Below are 26,638 nucleotides of genomic sequence, written 5' to 3'. Positions count from 1 at the left end.
CTTTGCTGGTGCATTTGTCCAACAATTCAAACAACAATTTCTTTCTTTATGTAAAATTTCAAAAAAATAATTTTTTCAACAATTCGGACGAATAAACAATAATGATAAAAATTAAAAAAATCTTGAATTTCAATTTCAGTAGAATTTCTTTGCATGATTTACAATATTCAATTGTTACTAAAACTTGTCGAAAATATTCAATACGTTTGTGTTAGCATTGAATCGTTTCATTCCAAATATATATCCAGAAAAAAGGAACTCAAATCTATATCAATCAATTGCTGAAACTCACCACTCGCGAACGTGGCCAACCAAAAGTGTATTTCCCATTTATCAAAAGCCCCAGCAAATATTTATCTCCTTTCAAAGCGCCAAAGTTTCCACATGCACACATCGTTCCTCCACAGAATTTTTCCTTTTTGCCAGGGCTGGAAGCCAATAAAAGCAGTCGGAGAAAAAGGCGCTCTCCGATATAGCTCGGCAGCCCAGTGTTTTCTAATCGGCAAATGAGACGTCCACATTAAAGTTTAAAAAGCAGAGGCACCCCGCAAAATGCTGCTGCGTGCGTTCTTTTGCCCGCCGCGCATCTCTACACAAACATTGCAGGCCCGCCGCTTTTCCAACACACTCAGACGGCCTCTTTCACAGGGAGGAAAATAGAGAGAGAGCGTGGAAAAAATTGGACGAGAAAAAAAGATCAAGTGGAAGAAAAACAAGAGCCGTAGAAATAAAACTCGATCGAGTTGGATTTTTGATCGGGAGAATTTTTTGTGAATTATATAAAAGTGGCAGAATAAAAAGATTCATTCAGCGAGTTAAAAGTTTTTCGAGTTTCGCCCACAGATCACCGATTAAATTTGTTCAGTCTCCTGCGCCCTGGAAAGACAATAATATAAACGCTGGGCGCCCTTCAATGGTTTGAGAAATATTTGATTTTCAATTATATTCAGAATGAGACCGGCCGATAAAATTTAATGCAGCCAATAAAGTATCGGGGAATGGTCGCTCATTAGGAACGAAGAATCATTGAAGCGCAGCATTGAAAAAATCCAGGCCTTTTTAAAATAAAATAACAATAAAAATAAATCTGCCACTCGGCGCGCAACAATTAATAAATTCCACCGAGCTAGATAATAGTTTCCGAAAGTGGCGTTTGGTAGTTTGACAAATGGAAATCTCGTGTTAATCTCGAGTCGTGGAAGAGAATGCACGAGAAGTGCGACCAAATTAAAACCAGCTGCAAGGTATATAGAAAAATAAAATCCTCAGATGTGTATACGGTGTATTTATTCTTCATATTGTGACGGAACCAGTTTGATCAGAGCTTTGACATGCAGAGGAGTTGCGCAAGAAAGCTTCCTCATCAGCGGAGGTTAATGGTGCGAGAAATGTTATTTCCTCAGACTTTCTTCTCTCGCGCTTTGGTGAGAAAATTCCGAAGATTCCGTCTTTGAAAATAACTTCGGTCGTTAACGAAATATGTTAAAATCATCGGCCAATATTTGCAATTTTACGACGTGAGGATCTTTTAATTATTTCTTCAAAAACATATTACAGGCTTCACAAACCAAAAGCTCGTTTTAATTATTTTGGGCAAATGGTTTCCTGTTCTTTTCGTCTCGGACAAGTTAATCAAGCGAAACAGTTAGACGAAATTTTAGCACAAAGGGTACACACAATTAAAAAATGAGAGAGAATAATGGTCAAGAGCAATAAAATGTTTTTAATTGTCGAGTTTGAAAAGTGCCGGCTGCGGCCTTAAGGCAGGCGCGCGTATGCGCGCAATTTTAGTTCTGACGCCGCGATGATGACGACCGGCAGGTTCAATGACTCGGCGCATCATCTTGCGGCGCGGCTTAATTTTTTGCCTGTGAGATGAGATTCTTATCTGCTATCTATAAATCCCGGGTTTATTGCTCGGGCATTTTCCTGCAACGTCTTCTTCAAATGTGGGCCATAAACTATTCAAAATATTCCGCGAGATGTGCGCCAGCAGATATTGATGAGATTGTCGACCGCTTTGATGGTTTATTTTTCGTTTTGATGTTTTTATTTCGGGCCGTTCGCATACGCACAAAGTACAACAATCTCGGGCATTTTATCGCAGGAATATCCATATTTCAAGTAAACCATGTGCTCAAGAAGATTCCAAGTGGAATAACTCCGCAAGCACAAGATCAAGATAAGTGCGCAATTTCGCCGAGGGAATCGAGATCCGAAATGAGACTCGTGCTTTTATTATTATTCTTCTTCTAATAACATAATTAGGAACTGCAAATTACGTCAAAGAGGAAGAATTTTTGCAATTAATATGTGAGTCTAATGCGAATGAATAAATTAAAAATTGAAAAATTATTTCCACAGCAGTGAATGCGACCAAGGCATATTTTCAACGGTTTTTTTAAGTACAACATGAAGAAATGCTTCGGTATGTACAAATAAAATTTTTATACTTTTTGACTAATCAAGTCTAAATGAGTGTCTAGTTTACAGTTAAAAAACAAAAATGTGAACTATAAATGTATGTCCAATTGATCTAAATAAATAAAACTTTATGAATATCGATATAAAAATAATCCGTTTTAAAAATATTTTTAAAGAACTATCCTCTGCAATCACGTTTTTATTCTTTTAAATTGTTTTAAATCCACTTCCCCATTTAATTAATTTGCATAAAACCTGCCTGTCTGCCTTCACAATTTCTCCAATTAGACTCGCTTGATAACTCATCAGAGCTGAACTGAATAAATAAAATAAATTATTGTTTCAGCTGCAAGAAAGGCGGAGAAAATTCTGCACTTCTTCTTTTCTCTCCGCCGAGTTAATTACCGCTTGACATAAATAATAAACGGTGCCGCAGCTATTTCTGACCGTATATCTCTCATTCTGATGCTGCAGGAAAGAGAGACGTGTGTAGGAAAAAACACAAAAGGTTCGTTAACCTAAAGTTGTTAAACTCTCAGTACAGATAAGTGGATGATGCCATAGCCAGCTTGGATGGTCACTCGCGTTAATACTGCCCACAAAGACTCAATAACATTAATTTGCAGCGACCGGCACAAGGATAATGGGCGCAATTTCTCCACCTTGTCGATATCGGGAGGTGTGGAAAATAAAACGAAATTAATTTTATTATGTAGAAAATCGCGAAAATAAACATCAGGTTGGAAATATGGTCAAGGGACGATCACAAAGTAATTTATATCTAAAATAAAAGAAAACTCGTCCCATTATACGTTTGATCCCTTTCGCTCGCGGCCAGATCAGAAGCGATTTTATTATTTTAACGAACAACCGTATATACCTGTATATTATAAATACATATATTTATGCACGTATGGATATTTTCAAGGAGAGAATCAGCTTAAAATTTTCATTCACAATCAGCAGGAGCAGGGCCATTAATCATCGCAAACGTCAGCCCGAGAGCCGAGCGTATGGAAAAAAATAGGAAGAAATGCAAATGTTTTGTGAGTGAAATAATATTGTGTCGGCCGAGCAAGCGAGCGAGAGAAAAAAGAAGAGCGCGGATTTAATTTATGCAGCATCAAGTTAATAACAATCCTCGCGGTTGGGGTATATAAAAGAGAGCAGGGAGGGACGAGATAATAACTTCTTAATAAAGGTTGGGCAATCATAAAATAACGTATCTCCGGTAGCCACAACTTCTCTTCAAATAATATTTATGATTGTGCTGCCTTTTGCATTAATACATAATATTAAAATCAGAGTGAGGCTGCGCTGCTGGATGGTTTCGCTTAAAAGCTATGAATACAAAGTGGCTATCGCCGCTTCCAATATATTCCTATATATGTAAATATACACTCTCGTCGATAAACATTTTATTAATATACTCAGGGGCACTCAAGGCGGAGTGTCGTATTATAATTTAAAAACATCTCTCGCGCGTCCATCAGGTGTCCGCTCGGCCGAGCCGAGCCGTACGCATCCATCAAAAACAGCGTCAGTGCGTAGGATTGCCATTCTTACACTAAATTCTACGGCGAAAATCTCTCAACTTGTCCCTTACTTTAGTATAATCACCTTGAGAGGTTCGGACTTCTGATCCGGAAATTCAGCAGTATATAAAAATGGCTACAAAAAGTGGACAAATTAATTTAAGCAGAAAAGTCTAAAAGAAATATAAAAATTTTAAATTTAGGAATAAATTTTTGTGAAATTAAATTATTCCAAAAACGAAATATGTGATTAATATGACTCAAATATTAAATTGACATTTGATTAAAGTTTTGATTTATAAAGATGTAACTGGTTTAGTGATACTAATTATACATTATATAATGATATTGAAAATATCAGGTGAAAAACTTCAGTATTATAGATAATTTAGGTGGATTTAATGAATGTTATAGATAAAAACAGCTTTATGTGTTATTCTTTGATTTCATTCATTTTTATTTATATTATTTATTTATATTAAAATTATATTTTTATTAAAAAAAATATTGCCTATCGTAATCAATCCTTAAACGCCGGTTTAAAAAACCTATATACAAGTTAAAATTTCAGACGCCTGTTCAACGAGTCCTCATTCAAATATACATAATTAAATAAATGTTTGAGAAGACAGATTGGATGTGTTCGCAGCTCAGCAGTCACGTGAATAATTTATCATCGCGTTAATTCGCGCACTCATGAATAGGCAACCCTTTGAAACCTTTCCGTCAAATGATTATGCAGCGTGATTATACGGTGCGAGCGAGAGAAGCGCCAAGTCACAACTTCACCCAGTCTGAGAATATAATAAAAAATAATATAAAAAGAAGAAGTCGGCGAAACGGGGGAAGTTCTTGAGGAATGAGCTACTCTAACCGAGTGGACTCGGTTTCAACCCCTTGGGAATCGGCGTAATATATAAAGTACGAGAGAGCTGCGGCGTGTATTCGGAGAAGAATGAAAGAGCGACGCAGAAAATGACCCCGACGCATAAAGAGAGATTGATACTGCATTTATTCCTTTGCTGCGTTTTTTTCCTCCAAATTTACAATGAACTGCAATAATAATGCATTCGGGAGGGGAGGGCCGGCAGAAGCCGTGTAATAAAATATTAAAACGCACGCCGTGGACAAGTTATAATTTTATTTATTGAACAATTTTTATTCCTGCCCGAGTAATGGGCCCGCTTTTGAAGAGTGACAGACAACTACAAATAACACAAATTCGGGTGTGCGATAACACGCACGATTTTGTACAATTTTTATAGACCTACAGGGACGATTGTCCGGCGGCCCCCAAGGGTGTCAAAAGCGAGAAACGGTTGGTCTAGCTATGACTGGCGCAATAAAATTCCAATATTGTTCTCAAATTACGATCGTAGCCTTTTTTTAATATTTCCTCCGTCGCTATTGTTTGTTGTTTTACGGGGCAAAGCCGAAGAAGACGAGTTTCCTTGATGATTCGAGAGGCAGATGTAAAAGGGTGAGGACGAGATTATGACACACCTCCCGCTGCTCCGAAACATTGGAGGCTTTTATTTGGAAGGAGAATTTCCCTAGAAACGAATATTTGTGTTTTCGTTCTCTTGAAAAAGCTATTGTAGATGAAAGAGTCGGAACGAGGAAGTGTTTTAAAAAGGAAAATAAGTGATTCTTGAAATTCCCAAAACAACTTCAAACTCTGGAAGGAAAGAAAGCATTCAGCATTTGAAAACAGATCTCGAAATAACAAACTCTAACTTGATATGGGATTTAAAAGAATTGCTGCTGTTTTTTTTTTTATTTAAGTCTTATTTTGAAAAATAATGAGACCAATCAAATTCATTTTCTTAAATATTTTACAGAAGATTTTGTAGCCTTATAATAAAATTTATTCCAAATAGTCCGAAGTGTCCCAACGAGTCCCAAAAAGATTCTTACATAGAAAAGTTAGAAGAATTAATGTTAATTACACTCCACATAATTTTAATTATAACGTATTACGCAAAGATTATAATGAACTTGCAAGTCATAATTAAAAAAAAATTTACCAATCAAGATATATTTAATTAATTATTAATTATTATAAATCATATTTTAATATATTTACTATTATTGATTATGTATTATTTTATTTAATTATTTATTATTATTTATTCATTTTATAAATCCTATTTTCAATGCATTGATCCATTTTTTTTATATTTATCACAACGAACAAAGTTCAATTATTATTTTTCTTGCTATTAGTTTAAAAAATGAACAAAAAAATTTAAAAATGCAAATTAACTTTACAAAGCCTGTCAAGGTGAAAATTGGTTTAAACTGTTTGAATAGTTTTTTTTTCTCTCTTCCTGCTCCTCTATCTTTTGTTGCCGCCACGGGTCACACACTTTGTATAACAATGAGCGGCTATGGAAGCGTTTTGAGATCTTACGTTGATGCTCAACTTTGCGGCGAGAGCGCGAGATGATGTCAGATAAGATAAGCTGCAAAAAATTTATGCATGCATACGGTCGCTGTCTTGCCAGCGGAGAAAACAATAATGTATGTTGAGGCAAGTGTGTGTGTGTGCTTGCATGTGGTTGTTGTCTTCAAAATAAGTATTACTTTTGCGTTGCCAACGGACGAAAAAAACGCGCTGCGAGCGGCGGAGCCTTGTTATTATGTATGTGTATTGTGCTGTGTGTGTTCTCTATTATAGGAATTAATTGCGATTTCATGGTTTGCGCGCCGCATGGAATTCATTTTTTGCTTGAAGCCGGCAGACAATTTCACAAGAACCATGTGGGCAAGTTAATTACTTTGACTTACTAAATATATTATGGAAATCTTATCTTGAAATTCAAAATTGGCACCTCAAATTTAATTTTTATAAATAAAAAATTTCATAAGTTCAAAATTGTTTTGGCCTCTTTTAAATAGAGATGAAAAATTGAAGGTCACAATTTATTTTGTGATGGAAATTTGTATCCTTTAGTTTGTAATAAATCATGGGAGTGAAAGGCATCAAATCAAATCGCTTAGAACGTGCACAGGTATGCCGGATTTTTTAAGGAAAAAGTTTTCTTTGTATTTTAAGTCATCAGTTTAAAATTAATTCATAAACGTAAATTATTTTCTAGTCAATAAATTTAAATTTATTTGATGCTCCCGCATATGAATAGTAAAAAAAAATTAACAATTAAATTTTTAATTATAAATCAATTATCAATGTACCATAACATTGGATTTTTCTTGAGGATTTCCAAAGTTAGAAGTGCATGTTTATATAATTAAATCAAACATTGCGCAAATCGATTGTTTTGATCTGTATGATTACATTTAAACATTTCTCATGAAGATCCATAACAATATTCACTCAATAACGTATCATTTAATTACTTCTTTCTCACTGTTTTGGATTGTACGTTTTCAAAATTCAGCAACAGCTCTGAGGAAACTATAATTTACATTTGTTTCCGGTGGTTTCCTGAATCGCCTCTATGATTCAAAACCGCGCAAATGGGTCGATAAATCAACGGCTAAATTTCGTAGTGGCAGCCCGATTGATTATTTTTAATCGCCCCCACGAAGCGGGCCCTTTATCTGCAACCGTGTCTATTAAATCGGCAATTAACTTCCACTCAAGCTGCTACTAAAAGCCAAGAAGAAGAAGAAGAAGAAATCTCACAATGCACACATAATAACAACAACAGCGGACCGTTTAAAAAAGCACACCGAGTGTGCCGCGGACAAAAAGCAGAAGTTGAAACTCGCACGGTCACGATTTTGATACAGCAGCGGCCGGGCGGAGGAATCGTGAAGGAATAAATAACATTAATTAGTATTCGTCCAGTACGTTTATTTACAACAACGAGCGTTCTCTTTAACCTGCAGGAGCAGCTCCTGACTTTGAACAGAAGCGATATTTCGGATCCGCAGCCGGGTCAAATGGTAATTGCTCTGCTGGTGCAAAATCCAGAGCAAAAACGCTCTTCAATCTCGCGCTACACTCGCAATCATCCGACCGCCTAACCTGTAATTTGGACCAATGTTTTTGGTCTAATTTAATGATGCCGACCGATTCGGTCTTTTGTTCTTGGCACGTCGGTCGGGCTGCTGCTTTTTGCTCTCGACTACCTCACTCAAGCGGAAAAACGCTTAAAATAAAACTTAAAATACAATTGAGATCTAAAGGTTTTATAAACGGGCAATAAGGTAAAATTTATTATTAAACTAAAAGATTATTGCATCCTTGATGTTCAAAATTAATTCTATAAAAGAGGATTTTTTTTTCAAATCAATCCGATCCTCTTTTAATTTTTGTTCAAAAGTTCTAAATTTGATAACTAAATAATTTTTTTCAATATAACATTCATGAATAATTATCTCCACCCAGTTATTAATTTATATTTGAATGCACCAATATAAATATTTTTTTCCTCAATAAAACAATAATAATAATATTACGCGTAATTTAATTCAAAAAATACCATTTTGTTCATCCAAGCAGTACAATAAAATCCACCCACTTCAAAAGCAATTTTCCGCAGGGCAAATCAAATTATTTACATGAAAATGACGACAAATTGAGCGAGGCTGCGTGTTTTGTCAGCGGGACGCTCAATTGAGTCGACAAAAGTCACAGAGATCAAGTGCTCATCTGTCCTTCTCTCTCTCCACTGCCTCGCTTTTGGCTTTTCCTTTCTTTTCTTCTCTGTGTATTTTGCGTCTCGCCAAGAGAGAGAAATGGGGTGTCTGAGCGAGACAGATAAATTTGGCTCTCTCGGTGACAATGCTCGCAATAAATAAATGACCCATGTTAATTTGCTATTCTTCCAACACGACTCGCCTCAACAGCTCGTCGAGGGGGAGAACAACAAGCAAAATAATCGCCCTCTCGATGGGGCGAAGCGAAAATAATAAATATACACGTAGAGCTGCGTTGAATTTGTGTTGGCTGCTGTGCGAGTTTTTGTTTTGATTTCAGTTCACATTGTTAATTAATATTTACATTGCTGATAGCTTAAGAGTTAATTTAATAAAATAAATAGAGAGCATTATTTTTAGTTTAATTGAAATAGTTAAAATATTTAAAATCAGGATTTAATACTTTTTTTTATTGGAATGAAAATTTTAAACAACGATCGAAGATTCAAAGAAGTGATATTTTTACTTCGGCATATTTCATGTTGTAAAGAACTTTTTATAAATATATTTAATTATATAATAAAAATAATGAACAAAATTTCTCATGTTTTTATAAACACACTTACTTTTTTTTAGAGTAAAAATAATACAAGTAATGGAAAAAAATTAAAAGAAACTAATTTGTTAAATTGGTTAAATAATAGTTAAATGTAAGATATGTAACAAAATAAAATTATTTAATAAATATAAAACATAAATTATTTTAAATTTTATCATATGTCAGAATCGCCAATAATGAAGACTATTAACAATTAGTAAGAATTGTAATGAAAATAGTGGTAATGTATTTGAAGTAAATGACGGACTGAAAAAAAAGTTACTTTTCATCGCGTTGTTTTGTAACTGGCGCCAGTCTGCGTCTCATTTCGGCGGCACTCGAGTGCATGAGCTGTCATTGTGCGCACATTTTGCATGTGCTCTCGCCGCCTGACTATTGAATTAAGCCCGGCAAAACATCTGGGAGTGAAGCTTTTCAATTCGCGCGCCAGTTCGCATTCTTTATGTATTCACACGAGAGCAGCGAGCGAGGGCGATTAGCTGAATAAATTAATTTTCCGCCAACGCGAATAATAATCCGTCGTCAGTAGCAGCGAGCGAGTGGCGCGGCCGCCGACATTATATTATTTTTCAGGCCAGAAACAAATTGTCGCCGCCTTTGTCTGCCCGCAAAACTAATTTCTCAACTCCATCACCGCCGTGTGAGCGCCCCATTATTATTGTTGCGCCAGCCAATTTAGCCGTTGGGGTATATTTTTGGTCGTGGATCGCAGGAATTTATGCGCCTTTTAGCTCCGCTTAAGCCGCCAATAATTCACCAACCCATGTGTGGTGGCGTATTTTCGAATTGAATTTTTCCTCGCCGTTTTGTCACCCCTGCATCGCCTCCCTCGCTGCGGGTAAAATGGTTTGTGTGGTTGGATTAGTCGACAATAATTACTGTTTCGGCTCATGTGCTTGGGGTGCCGAGGATTATCGCGTTTGGAATTATACATTCCGTGGCGTGGCTTAAAAAGTCAAAATTGGTTTTAAGGATCACTTTTAAATGATTGCCAACAAGTGTGGAATTTGCTGAATAAAATCAATCATAATTATTAATTATTTCAATTTATAGGTAGAAAAAGTTGATAACCAACTGAGGTATGAAAATTTCATGTTGATTATCTGAAACATTTTCCTCTGAAGCGGATCAAATTGATTGATAAATTAAAAAGGCGACAACAATCACAAAAATTAAGTAGTTAGAAAAATTAAATTAATAGGTTTTTTGACCTCAAAGTTATTGAACTAATGGGAAACATTTTATCGTTTAATATTTCAAGATCTTCAGTAAAGTTGCAGTTTTTTTTTTATTAATTTAAAACGCATTTTGCTATTTTACTGTTAATAGGTGATTTATTTGCACTGTCGTCTGCTGTCAGAACGGAAAATTTGATTTCCACGGTGATATTTTAAACTCAAATAGTCAACCCCAAAAATTTCAAATTCCTTGAGTGTTACATTTTTTGAAAACCCATTTCCGTTTTGAACTTGGGAAATAAACATGTAATGTGATTAATTAATTTGTTTGCATGTGGAGAATATTCGCATGGCGCGTCTCAACTTCCAAACTGAGGTGGCTCAAGCTCGGATTATTATTATAACGATATTATTCTGGCCGCGCATGCACGCATATAATTCATTAATTTTGTTTCGCAGAGACTGGTTTGGTCAGTGCGCGCGGATATGACAGAGAGACGCGACGGACAACAGCCCGAAAAAATAAAAAGGATTAAAAATTACGATACACATAAAGGGAGAGAAAACGGCGGAGGGGCCGAGACCGTCTGCCTAAAAAATAAATAAAAGACTATTATTAGAATGTCTGGCGGGAAAAGGAGCGAAGACCAGTCTGGCTAATGAGAGAAGAGGAGAGTTCATGATTTGCGTGCTTTACTTCATTATTCAGACAACACGGGCGATGATATATACTCCACCTTTGTGTACAAATTCCAGCAGCACCCCGACGGCACAAGAAAGGAGAAAATGCTCTTAGTCATATATGCACATAATGCTTTTAACCCTTTCCGCGGGTTTTTGTTCGCGGCTCCCTGTCCTGTTTATTGGAAGCATCATCTTCTTAAAATCCTTTGTGTCCCCCGTGAAAAAGAAATAAATGATGATCCCCGACTGCGCGCGGCCTATTCATAAATAAATTCGGGAATATTTCCACACCGCACAACTCTTTCTTATTCTTTCATCATTGGGCGACGGCAATAATTATTGTGCGATGCAACCCCTTTGGTGCTGACAAAAAGCGTCCTTTTCTCTTCTCGTTTTTATTATTTTTTTTTCATCGGCTCTGATCCAATGATTGTGCATGCGTGCCTCTGTTTGTTGTGTCGATGCACAATGAATGCCATTATCATTCCCATTCTCGTCTCCTCTTTTATTGGCCAACGTTTTTTAACCACAAAACTGGCGATGCACACAAAACGCTCCTGCTGCGCCGTGCAATCGTCCTCTTGTCTTCGGATAAATCACCCAAAAGCGGTTTCAATGGTGCGGCAGATGAGACCAGGGAGCTCTCTAGAGGGTTTTTAAAAGATGAATTTTTCTATTTCGTTTCATCTTATTTTATTTTAACAGCATTTTTAGTTATTACTAGTCCATAATAATAACAACAAAATATTGATTTTCTAAGTTCACTGTGCCGTTTTGTCCAAAAATTAAAAGTTTTGCTAGCAATTAGAAAAGCTAAAACCTTGATTCATTATTTATTTGAAAATTGTCATAAAAGTAAAAAATTTTACACCAGCAAATTAAGCCTGGATCTATTACTATTTTGTTAAGGTCCGCATAGTTGCTTGCGAGTATTTTTCCTCTATGAATTCAGATGACAAAATTCAATCCTGTTAAGAGAGTTATACAAATTAATTGCAATGAAAGAGAAAATCTTTAGGAAATGCTCTCTATTGAGTTTCTAAATACGGCAAGAAATATTCATGGAAAATTTTTCATTTTAATTTCGCCTACCATTTGGCTTGAGAAAAATACCTCGTGCTTTCCCTAATCAGCTCCGCGTAATCTAATTCAGTTTACAGCTTTTAAGGCCACGCGCACATTTCATTTCTCCCTTCGAATATATAGTATAATTGCCTTTGAAAAGCAACGCGCAATAGAAAACCGCTCATTTCCCGATCAATAATTTCTCAATGCTTGCAGCTCTCGCGTACAAACACACACACACAATCATGCGCGCGGCAGCTTTTAATAAAATGAGCAAATTAAAACACACACAAAGCATACGCGCAAGCTTATTTCCAAAGCAATCAAGCTAAAAACGTCTCGTCGAGCAAAGAAAAATTCTCCGGCAGCAATAAATAAATTGTGACGGCACTAATTATTAATTGTTGTGTCAATAAGCAGGCATCGAGAGAGTTTTAATTAAAAGAAGCGACGTTCGAGGCAAATATGCAAGGAATATAATTTTCAGGCAAGAGCTGCTTTTCATTTTCGCTCAAGAGAGGCCTTTTATTTATTATTTGTGCGCGAATTAAGCAGTAGCGGCAGAGTTGGAAAGCAAAAGTCTCCGGCGCGGCAGCCATCATGCCAATTTGCCGATTTAAATTTATTTCTTTGAAATAATAAATATATAAAGAAAGGCCGCTTTGCCTTTCTCTGATATGCCGAGCGAACGCGCAGAATATTGTCCAAACAAATCACACAAAGTTGATTTTGCAGAATAAGTTTTCTCCACCGTCTCTCTCGTGCTTTTGACGACGTTTTAATACGCAAATATATATTCCGAGCGACAGAAAACAAACCCCCGTTCGGAATATAATATTTAAAAGTCGTGCATTCACATCAAAGCAACGACGGAGATGAATGGAATAAACGCGTGTGCGCCTTCTAGGCATTTGTTCATCCAAATAAGAAGCCAGAGAACAAATTTGCTTTTCATAAAGCCGAGACTTATTCCCTTCTTATCCCTTTCAGAATTTTAATGGCAAATCAACAAAGTCGCAAACACGCAAAGTTTGCTAAACTTTTCGACAGGTATAAAATATTGTATATTATGTTTCTCAATTCCCAAGTTTTGTCTTTTCTCGGAGATTTAAGATGTTTTGAAAAAGCAAAATTTGGCAAATATTTGGCATTTGCTTTTCCTGACCAATCAAAAGAAAATCTAAAGAAACACATTTCTCTTTCCTCTTTTTTATACAAAAGTTTTTGTTATGTAAACAAACACAAGTCAAACTCAAACAATTCTCTCAGTAAAAGTTTCGATTTTGTGCCCATATTCAAGAGCCATCTAAATTTCTACTCTCCCTCTATATAGGAAGAAGAAAGGAAATGTTTGATATCTTATTATGTAACTTTTGCTTTCCGTCTCATTGAATACACTTTGTCTAAAAGAGGAAGTAAACAAATCAATATAGAGGTCCAATTTTCCTGTTTCTCTATATAAACGTGGACAAAGTTATTCAATAAAAGTAAAGAGGGGGCAGGAAAAGTTGCAGCAGCAGGAGTGCGATTCTTTTATTCCCATGCTTTTGGAAGGGAGAGCATTATAAGTGCTTCAGGAATTTATTTTGTTTATACATGTACAAATAAAATTAAGTAAAAATCGTATAAATTTATAATACTTATACAGAATATTATGAACAAAAACCTATTTTTTTTTCAAACATACAGTAAAAACCAGTTGGAAACTATAATTAAAAATTAAAAATTATTATCGAAAGCAAAGATGGACAATACAAAAATTCATTTTTAGGTTGTGTTCATTTGATACAGAGAAACATATGAACACAAATTTGTCTGCTTAATTTTAAATATAAAAGCTCATTTTCGGCGAGAGCCAACAAATGGAGAAAGATCAAAGGCCTGCTCGCCGGCGTGCATTAAAATCACAAATGCCACCATTGTTTAAACACAGTTGATGATTATTTGCTTTGCTTGCAACCCTCAGCAGTAGCGTGTGTGTGTGTGTGTGTTTGATTTACTGCGTGTGCCTTCGCAGCGAACACACAGACAATTGAGACCGCACTGAATTTACATTGTCGAAGTTCGGGGCTCGGTTATGGCGCAACAGAGTCCGATATTATATATATTTGAGAGGAAAAAAGAGCAGACAATAATAATGCAATGTGCGGAGGCTGCGGCTGCTCCGCACATGATATTTGGTAAATAGGGGACTAGAGATTTTAATATACAAATAGTGCAGAGAGTGCGCCACATTTGTGATCCTCTCCATGTTACACACACAGTTTTGTGTGTGAATGTGGAATGAAGGCACACGAGATTTATTTGTCTGCGTTGGGGAGCTTTGTTTGTTTTCGGAAGACATTTAATGGGGGGCAAATAAAATTTTATTATCTATGTCTAGAGAGATACCCCACTGTATATTTGGTAACAGAAGATCGTTTGAATTGCAAACTCATCTCTTTGAAACGGTAAAATATCTATAACTTTTATGCAAATTGATAATAAATCAGATTTCTGTTTTATGTTATAAATTTTGACCGTTTTTAAATACGAAAGTCGAATTCAATTTTCATTGATGGAGAGTTTGATTATTTTCAACTTCAGTAAATTGTTGGACTCCACTGCTGTTTTACAGAAGAATGAAATGTACAAAAATCATACTTTCATAATATAATCAACACGCAGCGATTTCTATTAATATAATTCAAATATTTTTAAAAATTAATCATAATTATTCAAAAGAAAACATTCGTTAGCAATGTGAAAATTTAATTATCATTTATTTTACTACATATTTATTAAAAAAGGGATTAATAATATATATTTTTTAGTAGAAGTTGACACAAAAAATTTATCAAAGCCTTTAAATTTAAGCTGAAAGCGCATTTTTTTGCAATACACAAATGTTTCATTGTCCCTCTCTCCATGTAATTTAAATTTTGTTTAAGTTGTAATATTTTTGATCAATTTTATTAAATTTTTTCGTGTGAAGCACAAGTTGCGTTGATATTGACCTCAACAAACACTTATTTCCAACTTACACAACTTCAATATAAAATATTTGCGTGCTTGGTCTGGTTAAGTTTATATATAAATATATATTTAACACGCATTCTTCCACACGCTGAGCACAAACTGGACACTTTTCGTTTCCATATACATTTTTTATAAATCAACTCTCCACCAAAAGATTCTCCTTCGTCTTGTCCAACGTATGTGTAATATCACCGCTTATACATTTATATTTTTTATATTTTTTGTGTATCGCCGCGGCGTAAAAACAAGCTTGTCTGGCATGAAGAGTGGACGTTATTTTTTCAAGAGAGTTGATATGGTCATGCATGCGTTGTGTGTGCTGGGAATTTTCATCATTGGAGGATGTACTTGAAATTTTATGCGTGTTTTATACGTCCAGGTAATGCAGGCAAGCATGCGAACATACAAGCCGTGCGCGCACTGTACTTGACAAAAGCACGCAGGAGAACAATTTGGCGTTTTAATTTGTCATTTTGGCTCGTTTTGGTCCAGCGAGTCATAAAATTCAGACAGAATTTTGTCTTATAATGGACCAGATAAAATTTCGCATTTTTATTTATATGTAAGCTTGATTTTGCGATAAAGTGAATTCAAATTTTGGATTTGGAGCATAAATATAGTATTTTTTAAATAATTTGTACTCTTTTATCAAGCGAGCGAACGGACAAATAAATAACAATTTTTTTGGCATTTTTACTATCAACAAATGAACAAAGAAATGATGTAAAACCCAAGCACCGTCTTTTTACCGTTTTTTTGGTGTAAAAAATCGGGAGGCCAAAAATAAACCCCTAAAGAAGAGTTCAAGTTTCCGAGTCTTGTCTTTGAAGTGAGAGACTTTCTAATTAGCAGGAAACGCGGGATTGTGTTTAAACAATGAACGAATGAATGAGAAACGTCTGCGCACCCTTTCGCCTTCTCTTCTCTCATCAACAGTCGTTTACTTTGTTCCCTCAAAGGAAATACGGCCGAAGAAGAAAAGCATTGGCGTGTGATGCACCTTCATTTTCCGCGTCTTGTCCCAGCAGCGTCATATAATAATGTGTATGTGTGCCGAAGAATAACAAGCTCCTTTGAGCGCGACCACTCCGAGATGCAGCAGTTTTATCAACCAGCAAAAAGTCGTTGCTGACGTATTTTTATCAGAAAAGTTTCTTTTGATGCTATTTGCTTTCAAGAAGAAAGACGGAGGAACAGGCTGGAGCACTTTGTTTGTCTTACATTATTCCAAAAACAAATATAGAGTCCGCCTCTGCTTTTAAAGTAGGAAAATAAGGTGACTTGAGTAAACCACGAGACGGAAATTGAATTTAATTGAAACACCCTAGAGCTTTTTGTAAGTAGTGCAATCTTTTTCAATCCTCGAGCACTTGAAAAGAGTAAAAAAAATTGATATTGCTAAACTAATGAAACATATCACATCTCTTTAACACTTTACCACATCAACTTAAAATTTATTTACATATATTATTTTTTAAATAATCATAAATGATGATTATAACCATTTTTATAATTTTTTTATTTATAAAATAAATATTATTTTATATTTAGATTAATTTAAATTTTAATTATTAAAATTATACTATTTTAAAATTAATTTGTTTTGTGTTTTGAAATTTTACTCAAAATAAATTTATTAATTATTATAAATTATGAATTTACTATAAATGGATTTTCATGCATAAACGTTAATAAACATGAAAATTTTATCAAATCTATAGCAAAGAGCCTTCTTCAGCCGTAATTATACTGAATTATTTAATCTGGTAACAAATCCTACAAATCAAATTTTATTATAGTGACCAGCATGCAGAGTTTTCAAACATTCGTTTTTGAAGCTGTTGAAATAGATGTTATTCCCAGATAAATGGTAAAAAACGGGCATATTTAATGATGATTTTTCTTCGGAAATATATTTTTGAGACTAATAAATTTTGAAATTCGAATTTCCTTATATTTGAGCCTTTTGTTTTGATATTGAGTGCTTGTTTATTTATTAGAGTAAAATTTAATCCGCGCGTCCTTTTTTAATTATCTGCTCTACAAGTTTCAAAGAAATTATTTGTATTGTTATTAAAAGTCAATTTAAATGTAGCGCGTTTCAGCTCTCCAAAAATTGCTATGCATTAAGCACAGCATGCGAGGCTTAATTTTGCACCGGTGTTTATTCAAAACTTCCTTGATGGAAAACGTTTCACACGAGGCTATACGCGAGAGCATTTAACTTGCTATTCAGGTGGTGCGTTTTGCATTAAACTTTTCAACGCACCTTGCAGCAGCGCAACGACACATTGCCGCCTTTCAGCAGCAGGGAATGAGGTTTGTTTATTATTCAAATTAGTAATATCGCGTGTTTAATTGGGGTAAAATCCAACACGTACACTCACTCACAAATACAACTCGCTGTGCAGGTTTATACATTCAATAGAGAAGAGCGCTAAATTAATAAACAAAACTGCAGCCCTGGAACTGATTTGTAAAACAAAATCTTTGCATTTGCACATATATTTTCTGCTCGTGAATTTTATTATTATAATTAACAAGAAAAATATACTGCACCAGGTGCTAGAGGAGCTACTTTTTCTTTGCCACCACAATGACGGAAATGCCGCTTTTTTCTCTCTTTTTTTTCTAATTTAAGAATGAGCTGACGGTGTGGCGCGGGGGCTGCACAAAGGAAAGGAGCCGAGCCGCCGAGAGAGTGGGATTAATAATTCAAGTCATTAATTCTGCTGCCTGCCAATGGTGCTGCATAGTGTTGGGGCACAAAGGCTTCATTTTTCACGTAAACCCTCTCATTTTCTGCGCACAAACCAGCGGCAGTCCGTGTAACACACCCTCGCTCTCATTTTTTACTCCATTAAGGTTCTGCTTTCTTTGTCTCACGTCGGCGCCGATTTCAGCACCTCACAATTATTATGCCACGTAACCTGCCGGCCGTGAAATTTGCGCGGCATATAACGAGAAAGAGGGCTGCTTTTTGTGTTATTCCGAGCAATTCTCTTCAGCGGAACAATCAAGTCAAATGAACATGTAATTGCTGCAGGCACCTGATTAATTAAAATTTCATATTGCACCGCTGTCAAAGAAATCGATGTTTTAAATGGAACAAAAAGGAATTAACATTATAGAATTAAAATTTTTGTATAATAACTGTTTTGTTGCATATAACATACATCATTTTATTGATGAAAGTTTAACTTAAACAGTGAATTATCTAATGGTGTAATGGTTGAATTTGACATGAAAAATACAAAAATTTATAACAATAAATTAATTTAAAATAAAAAGAGAGAATATAAAGAAATATAGGATACTTTTTATAAATACCGGCATTTAAAAAATGGTGTATATACAAAAATTAAATTAAGTTTTGGAAAATGCTTTTTGATTACTTCAGGTCCATCAAAGAAACTGTGGGATTTTAATTTTTACTTCTAAAATATATTTTTTTCAATTATGATCTGGCTGAACTTTGTGAGCTCCTTGTTAGAGATATTATTTCTGCTCCACAAAGTCTGGCTGTCGTCCGAGCTGCATATTACTTTTTGAAACGAGTCTCTCCTTTATGTGCATACAACCCGGATAATTTGTAATACAAATGCATCCACACTAGACGACGGTTGCATATATACATGCAGAGCAAAACTGTCGCAGTGTGTAAATATGCGCGACAAAGCTCTAATCCTGTAGCGGAAATGCACGCCGGGTAATAATGAGCGAGCGACTGGCCCTTGCTCTTGCTTCTCATTGTGTTGAACATTCTCGCGTGTAATTATTCAAGAGCCTCAAAAAATAAACAGAAAGAAGAAAAACTGCTCGGCGGTGTCACTCTGCGGGCCGCCGCGCGTTTTATCACTCATCGACGGAGCGACACGAAAAAAGAACCCCTTGTTCACGCCGAGGGTGATTTTTTCAACACGGGAGCTGAAAATATAAATTTTTTCCCTCACCGATAACAATACCGTTGTGTACACAAGTGGTTTGCTTCCGCGACGAGCAAACATTTGTTTGTCCCCGTCAAAGAAGAAGGGACATGCCTCAGCAGCGCGTCATCAGATTTTGATTTCGGAGCAGGGGTGATTTTTTGCTTGGTCACGGAGCTAACAAAATGTGTGTGAGAGAGATTTGCTTTTAATTGGAACACAGTTTGCAAGTTGTCGCGCTAAACGGAATTGCGATAACACTTTTGCGACTTACAAACTGGCCACGGCGAGAAAAGTGTTCATTATTTTTAACGACAAAAACGGGATTGCGGATTTAGATGTAGGTCAGCAGTGTATATCTAAAAATATATTAAAAGAATAGGCCCAGGACATTAAAAGCAATTGAAGCTCTTACATATTCAAAACTCCAATCTAACTTTAGACATAAAGTGAAATATAAAATATCTAGTACCATAGGCGTAACAATTTTTTTTTTTAAATCTCGAAAAGAATATTATTTGTAATACTTTAGTTAATTTGGAAACATTTATGTCATCAAAAGCATAGATAATAAAGTGGAAAGTTCCCAAGAGTAAGTTTAAATCATAGTTTTATTTGTGAACAATATTTATAAAATTTCCATAATTGATTCAAATTGCTCAGTTAGCAAACCAGGGCAGGCGTACCAAATTGATCACATTTCTGATATGAATTGATTTGCTTGATTTAAACCAATATTTTTTAATACTCTCAATTGAAATGAACCTCAATAGCTTTGAAACAAAAATTGTTGCTATAACAATATACAGTACGAAAATTCACATCCGGTAGACATCATAAAGTAGAATATTCATTAATTTATAAAGAGAATAATTTGCAAAATCTGAGAAAAAACAGGTCTTCTTAACCGCGCCTTAAGAAATTAGAAACTAGAATAATTTAAAAAATTTTGGGAATGAGGCGTACTTTAAACAAGCGGGGAAATATTTTGCTAGGAAATATTTATGCATTAAAGTGTTGATCCTAAATACATAAACTGGTACTCACGAAAAACTGGGAAAAATATGCAAATTCCTCTAAAATAACAGTTCTCAAGACTCACCTGAAACAAAAAGAGCAAATACATTAGTCAAATTTATTTTCGCACGAGACTTATTTGCACACGAAAACACTCAGTTTGCATTGTTCGTCATCAGGAGATGACAAAGGCATTGCGCAAGAAGTACGCTGCAAGTACGAACACATGTAACACAAACATTCTTTAATTCACAATGGCCTCTCTCTCGGCAAACAAACCAGAAGGGCTAGGCACAGCGGAGAAAAAGGTAAACTGTATTCTTTTGGCACACAATCGAAAAGTGTGCGCACAATGATGCACATTGTGCAAACTTCCAGGAGCTTGAGAAAGCAAAAAGCAAATCAAACATCTCTGCGGCTCCGGTCAGGGAAGGAGCAAAAGAAAGAAAAACTGTGGGGTTGAAGAAGAAGAGTGGTGTATACGATAATAATGGCAAAACGGCATTGTGCGCCTTTCTGCGCGCCGAGAGGGTGACGATACTAATCTTTGTGTTGCTGGCCCTCTTTGTTGCGAAAGCAAAAAGGTTGTGCAACAATAAACACGCTGCAACAAAGACTCATGCAAGACGCACACGTGTAAGAAGTGCATTCGTACCGGTTTGTGAAATTATTTTCGTGCAGCCGGGACTGGAATTTTTTACGACCTCAAAAGTGGTTTAAATTTTATAGGGCAAGGGTATTAATGAAATAAAGCGCGGCGGCCTAACTGCTCGAGAGAGTTTTTTCCCTGTGTTGCTCAAAAGATATTTCTTTTTCTTCAATTGAGCCCGGGCAGAACAATCCAATTAGAGGCCCCAGAAACTGGCTCGATGACTGACTGTTGATCACCCCGCGCGTTCACTACAATGGGAGAGTTCAATGGCAGACAATGACGCTTTTTAGCTGCGAGCAATTAAATTTTACAAGATTCAAATGCTAATTCCGACCACCGGGAGTCAACCAGGGCCAACTTTTACAACGTCCTGTACAAAAAAAGAGATGAGAGAAAACAATATTTAAGCAAAACAATTTCAATTTGTTGGACTTCCGCCTTGCTTTTGGGAAATAAAATCTGTTAAAATACTTCTTTGCCGTGTGCGGCATGACTTGTCAGATTCTTCGATCTACAGATGATAAATATATAAGTATCCCATGTAGAAAAATGTTGAAACTCATTTGTATTAACATTAAATTACATGTTTTGATTTAAAAGAATATGAACTTTTTGAATGGGTGCAGGTGTATTTTTATGCGTGATAAATTTCCGCATCTATATCATTTGCAAAAATCCGGCATTTTTAATTTACTTTTTAAATTAACCGCTGAACGTATAAATCACGACAAACTCTAGTCAGATAAGTGTGAAAGCTGTGGCAAAATGGCACTGGGGAGGCTCTCTCAAATCTAGATAAGCGAGCCAGAGACTAAATCTCGCTCCAATGACAATGCCGGCATATATATTGCATTAATGCTGTTTAAGGCAGTAAATCAGCCCGATTACAATCGGCCAATTGTTGATGTTGCGCCGCTCTTGAATGCAGAAAACAATTTTCAAATATGAACAAGTGTTGTGTACCTTGTCTTTGGAATATTATAAATTGACTTGAGCTTAACACCTGCCTAGGAGAGGCAATTATAAAATTAATAATCCCATTAGCAGAGTGGAATAATAATAATCAATAATTTATTGGTCGCGACTTATCTTTCTGTTGTGTGTTAAGTTCACGGTCGTAAATCTTACCGTGATATTTCTAATTAATTGTTAAGCGTCGCTGACAAAAGGGTCACGCACATTTCAGTGGCAGAGAATTTATGATTTAATTTTAGAATTAATTTAATTTCTTCCACTCGGCTTTTAAATATTGCTTACTTGTGCAAGCTTTTAGTCTCATCTTCATATATATTCCATTTGGAATTTTATTATATAGACTCCAGTGATATATAAATATTTATTAAGATTCTTGAATTTCATTTTTACTGCCCTCCCAGCTAGTGCGACATTTAAAAGGTGTAATAAAATTTTTGTAGCATGAGAGAGAAAATGAATGTTGCCTGATGGGATTAATTAAACGGAGAGAGAGAAATGGACATTTGCATTTTTGCGTCCAAAGAAGAAAGACACACGACGTGTTTCAAAACAAGTCTGCGCTTTCCACTTTAATAGTGACACATATCATAATCAAGAAATTTCGCTACATTTAATCCTTTAAGATCGGCAGCCTTTTGCGACTCATTTGCATGCTCGCAGCTGCCTGCATTCTTTCTCAAAGCAGCACAATCCAAATTGAACGCAGCGTCTGTTGGGAGGAAAACTTTTGCAAGACAATACGGCGACAAAAGGAGGAAAGAAAAAATAAAGAATCGTTTTGCGAAACGCAGCTGTTTGAATAATGCTTCACAATAAACTTTTTGTATCTCCCAAGACTCTTTTTTCGATTTTTATGCACAATGGGCACGGTAATAAAAATCGTGCAATGAGCGGGAATTAAATTCCATTAGTTCTCTCTGGCGGCGCTGCAGAGATTAGAAAATATATTTTTCATAATGGCATAACGTGCTTAATACCTTGATCCCTCTCTCGGCAATTCCCTTGTTGATTAATGAGGCAGCACGGATATAAAAGTCGTCCGGCAAAAAATAGTACAAAAATATATTCTTTCAATATTCTATACCAATGCATGAATATGAAATCGGAATATGGTCTGTGCATTTTATTATTATTATTGAAGGGCTGCACTGCTGAATGGAGAGCTGATGATCATATCTCTTTTTTCGCCTCTCAAAAGCAAAACCTGTTGTGTTTGTTCCGATTTTATTATTATCATCATCGCTGCACGGACGAGAGATGTATTTATGCAGATTAGCGTTACCGGTGCGCGAGATGCATTCGCGCCGGCCGATGTCCACCACTTATTTTGAGTTCAATGCATAACGGCAGTTGTTTCGTGTGGCAATACCTGTGAAAATAAATGTTCAAGAGCTAATGCATGCGGTCGATAATGAGACGGGCTGCACTTTGCATATGATTTTGTATAATGTGGTCAAGTCTGAGTTGAGCACAAAGGGGGATAATTTTTAATTTGCTGCCTCGAAAGCAGAAACTGCGCAATTCACTCCGAGCTCAAAAGTTTTACGAGCAATTTATTTTAAATTTTAAACCTTGAGAAAAACAGTGAAATGACGAAACATTCGTTGCAAAATGCAGCCTGGAAGGTTTGAAACAAAATAGTGGAAATAAATTAAAAATAATTATGCAACCCACTTGACATTAGTGCTTTCAAAAATTTTGTTTTATATTAATAAATTATTTTAATACTTTATAGGAAAGAAAAATAATTTAAAACATTTAAATCATTGAATTTTATAAAGTCTAATCGGCAGAAGATTAATTATTTATAATTCAACTGTTTTAAAGCAGTTTTATAGCAAATTTCTTGACAATAAAAATAAAATTTCTTCATCCTTTCTTTATCAGTTATCATTTTATGACTTTCATTGAAAATCATCAACTCTTAATTTTACTATCAGTAATATAGGAAATATGCAGAGCTGGCCGCAGATTTAAGCGTTAATGGTCATGAAGTTGATGTGTACACTTCTTATTTAGCCCCTACTTCAGAACCATAATTTTCTATGCTCAATTAAAGATAAAATTCTGCCAGCTTATCGTTCGATTGACTCAATGTGGAATCCACCGGGGCTATAATAATCCAGATCTGTGCGCGCAAAGGCAGCAACTTTTCAACGCGCACATACTCATTAATGTCGGATAGCGATCGGACGTGTTAATTGATTTATTATCTGATCGGCTCATTAAAATAACGCGGCGTGAATTATTGCTCTTTGCGCGCATTGTGTTCGGGAATAAAATAGCGTTCAAGCGACGCCCACTCGAGGAATGGGAAAAAAGCCGCCGCCGCCGCCGGAGACAAACCGCAAGGACACGGACAATAAAGCAGTGTGTATTGTTAACCGCGCCATGCTGCGGATTATCTCTTGGCGTACTAAACGCATTTTCATATAATCATACAAGAAGAACCGGCCATTATTATAATATTGTAATATGCGAGATGCTATCGCGGAGAATAACCTGTGTTTCCCGGTCATATACGTGGACATCGAGATTGCGGGTCTTTTTGACAAATAATTTCACAAGCAAGCAGCAAACTAGAAACGTTATAACAGTATTAAATCAATTTTTTTATAAAAAAACGCACAGCACGTTTAAATTTGATTTAATTGATTTAGATTTAATTTGCTTAGTTTAAATATTTATTAAATATTTCTTATTATAAGTCATTTTTTAAATTTATTTCTTGTAAATGTCATATTCAGTATTTTCATTGATGTTCATAAAATATAATTAATTAATCCGTAGTTGCATAATTTATTTATAATGTAACCCTCTGCATTACTGAAGTTTAATGTTAAGTGATGTATTCGATTAGCTGTTTAAATTTTAACATATATTTCAGAACAAGGAAGCAATTTAAAATTATATAAAACTTCTTTTGAGAAGGAAATCACCCATTAGTATGAAGCTCCTTATTTCCCAGTCGATTAAGTCGGATTTGCGGTGCAGAAATAAATCTCGTCCGAGCCGTTTAGAGCGCTCTTTGGCTAATTTGCACACATAAATTACTCTGGATCGAAGCTGAATAGTGTAACAGTTTCATTATTGCGGCGGACAGCTGAATGGAAAACACCTTCACGTGACATTTTCCAACGTCTCTCTCGTTCGGTGTGGCTGCCAGTAGGTCATCAGCTTTCGAGCGCGCGGCAAAAGCCGTGCAGCCTTTAAAGGCCGCCTCGAGATTCAAATGAGCATGCAAATAGAGTTCTGCTGGCTGGTGCCACTTAACACAATGGTCATCAGGATAAAGTGCTACTGTATTGTTTGACCCCTGACAATGATCTCGCACAATACACAATGGTCCAGCAGCTCCTTTTATTTTCAACAGCATCCCTTTTAATGTAAATGCCGCCGCCGTTAAAAGCTGAGATGGTTTTATGAACAAAAGCTTTTAGCTGATTGTGCTCGGCCGAGTCTTATCTTGAGCGTCGCTTTTCCTTTATTCAAATCAACTTGTTGTTCTTTTGTACTCTTTTGCACTCCAACTATATAGTCGCTCGCTTGCTTTTCCAAGAGAGGATAAATATTTTCGTCGCTAAATGGTAATGAACACATTAAAGTTGAAAATGCGCAGCCCGAATTTTATAGTTCGTTCGGGGTTTTTAGTTTTGCTGCTGGTCTGCAAAATTTATTTCAGATTTTCGTTTTTGGCAGACAAATTTTATTATCTTAATTCATCAACATAAATTTAGCAAAATATTTGCTGTTGTTGTAAAGAACTATTTAGTTATGGACCATAAGAAAGAACAGCTACTTGAGTTAATGTTTAATTATTATAAATTTGAAAGACTACTAAAAAAGTGACGTTTAAAAATTCTACTGTTTTTATTCAACTTCACGTTTCTGTTTTGATTGGGGATTTTGAAAGAGAAATTTAACGTAGACTTCAGAAAACTGTCAATGAGGGAAAAACCGATTCTTGAAAAACTTGTCTTATCTATTTACAAACATTTAAATTAGATTTTGTTCCCTTGAAAATTAATATTTTGTATTAAAATGCATTGATACTAACAAACAACTCAACATTAAATCTCCTTTAGAATGTAAATTATTTGAATTTTTAATTAAAAAAATTCATATAAATGAAGAGTGATGAATTTTTAAGAATAATATTCAAAATCTCATAAATACTTTAAATCACTTGGAATTAATTTAATTGCTAATGAATTAAAAGCGCCATAAGGATTTACACAATTTGACGGATTTATCGAGCAAATTCCGGAAAAAAAATTGCCAGCGGCCCTGCACACTTTCAAGCCCCTTCCTTCTCCACACGACACAAATTCATGTTAACATACCATGATATTAACTGCGAACCGTCTGGTGTGCCTAAAAGCAATCGCGATTTCGCTGAAATCGCCCATCTGCATCGGAACGCGGCAAATCACGCCGCACTTCTTCTCATTTAGACGACGGAGACAGATTGGCGAGAACAAAAAATAATAGCACGTTGCACAAGAGTGCGCGCGAGCAGCGATTGGAGACTTTGGAAAGATGTTAAGTGTTAAGTGCCGGGACACATCTTGTTGTCCTTCGACAAAGAACAAACGTGCCCCTCTCGATGGATGGACACAATATCAGGTGACCGCAGCTGCGCCTGAATTATACGGAGATTGTTAACAGCCGCCATAATGCAGGTGTAAATTCAATTAGAGCTGCACAAAAGAGAGCTCTTTGACGCTCGCCTTGGGACAAACAATTGGCAAGTCTGTCGAAACCAAAAATATATGATGCGGGGGTGTGGGTTTGCTCCATATTGATTATTTCTATGAACAATATAATATTTTGAGTGGTAAAAGATTCCACTTGTTCAAAATCAGTAGCAAGATCAGGTCAAAAATTGAGATTACAGAATAATTTTGTGCAATAAAAAATGACCAAAATCGTGAAGT

The 26,638-nt window shown here is 35.7% G+C and overlaps 1 protein-coding gene across 5 annotated transcripts in view; it reads right to left on the bottom strand.

The window, feature by feature from the left end:
- Positions 1 to 26,638, bottom strand: part of LOC132199477 (transcription factor Sox-13-like) — a 199,879-nt gene that overhangs the window by 126,167 nt on the left and 47,074 nt on the right. The window contains exon 1 of one of the 5 annotated variants that reach the window (XM_059624216.1): positions 20,105 to 20,121. The exons of the other annotated variants lie outside the window; for them this stretch is intronic. The gene's annotated coding sequence lies outside the window, so the exon portion shown is untranslated. Of the gene's footprint in view, positions 1 to 20,104; positions 20,122 to 26,638 lie in introns of those variants that run through there. 5 annotated transcript variants of the gene reach the window in all.

This window comes from Neocloeon triangulifer, unplaced genomic scaffold (genome assembly GCF_031216515.1).
Source record: "Neocloeon triangulifer isolate White Clay Creek 2 clone unplaced genomic scaffold, ASM3121651v1 ptg000014l, whole genome shotgun sequence".
Classification (NCBI taxonomy): domain Eukaryota; kingdom Metazoa; phylum Arthropoda; class Insecta; order Ephemeroptera; family Baetidae; genus Neocloeon; species Neocloeon triangulifer.
This window is presented reverse-complemented; position numbering and strand designations above follow the sequence as displayed.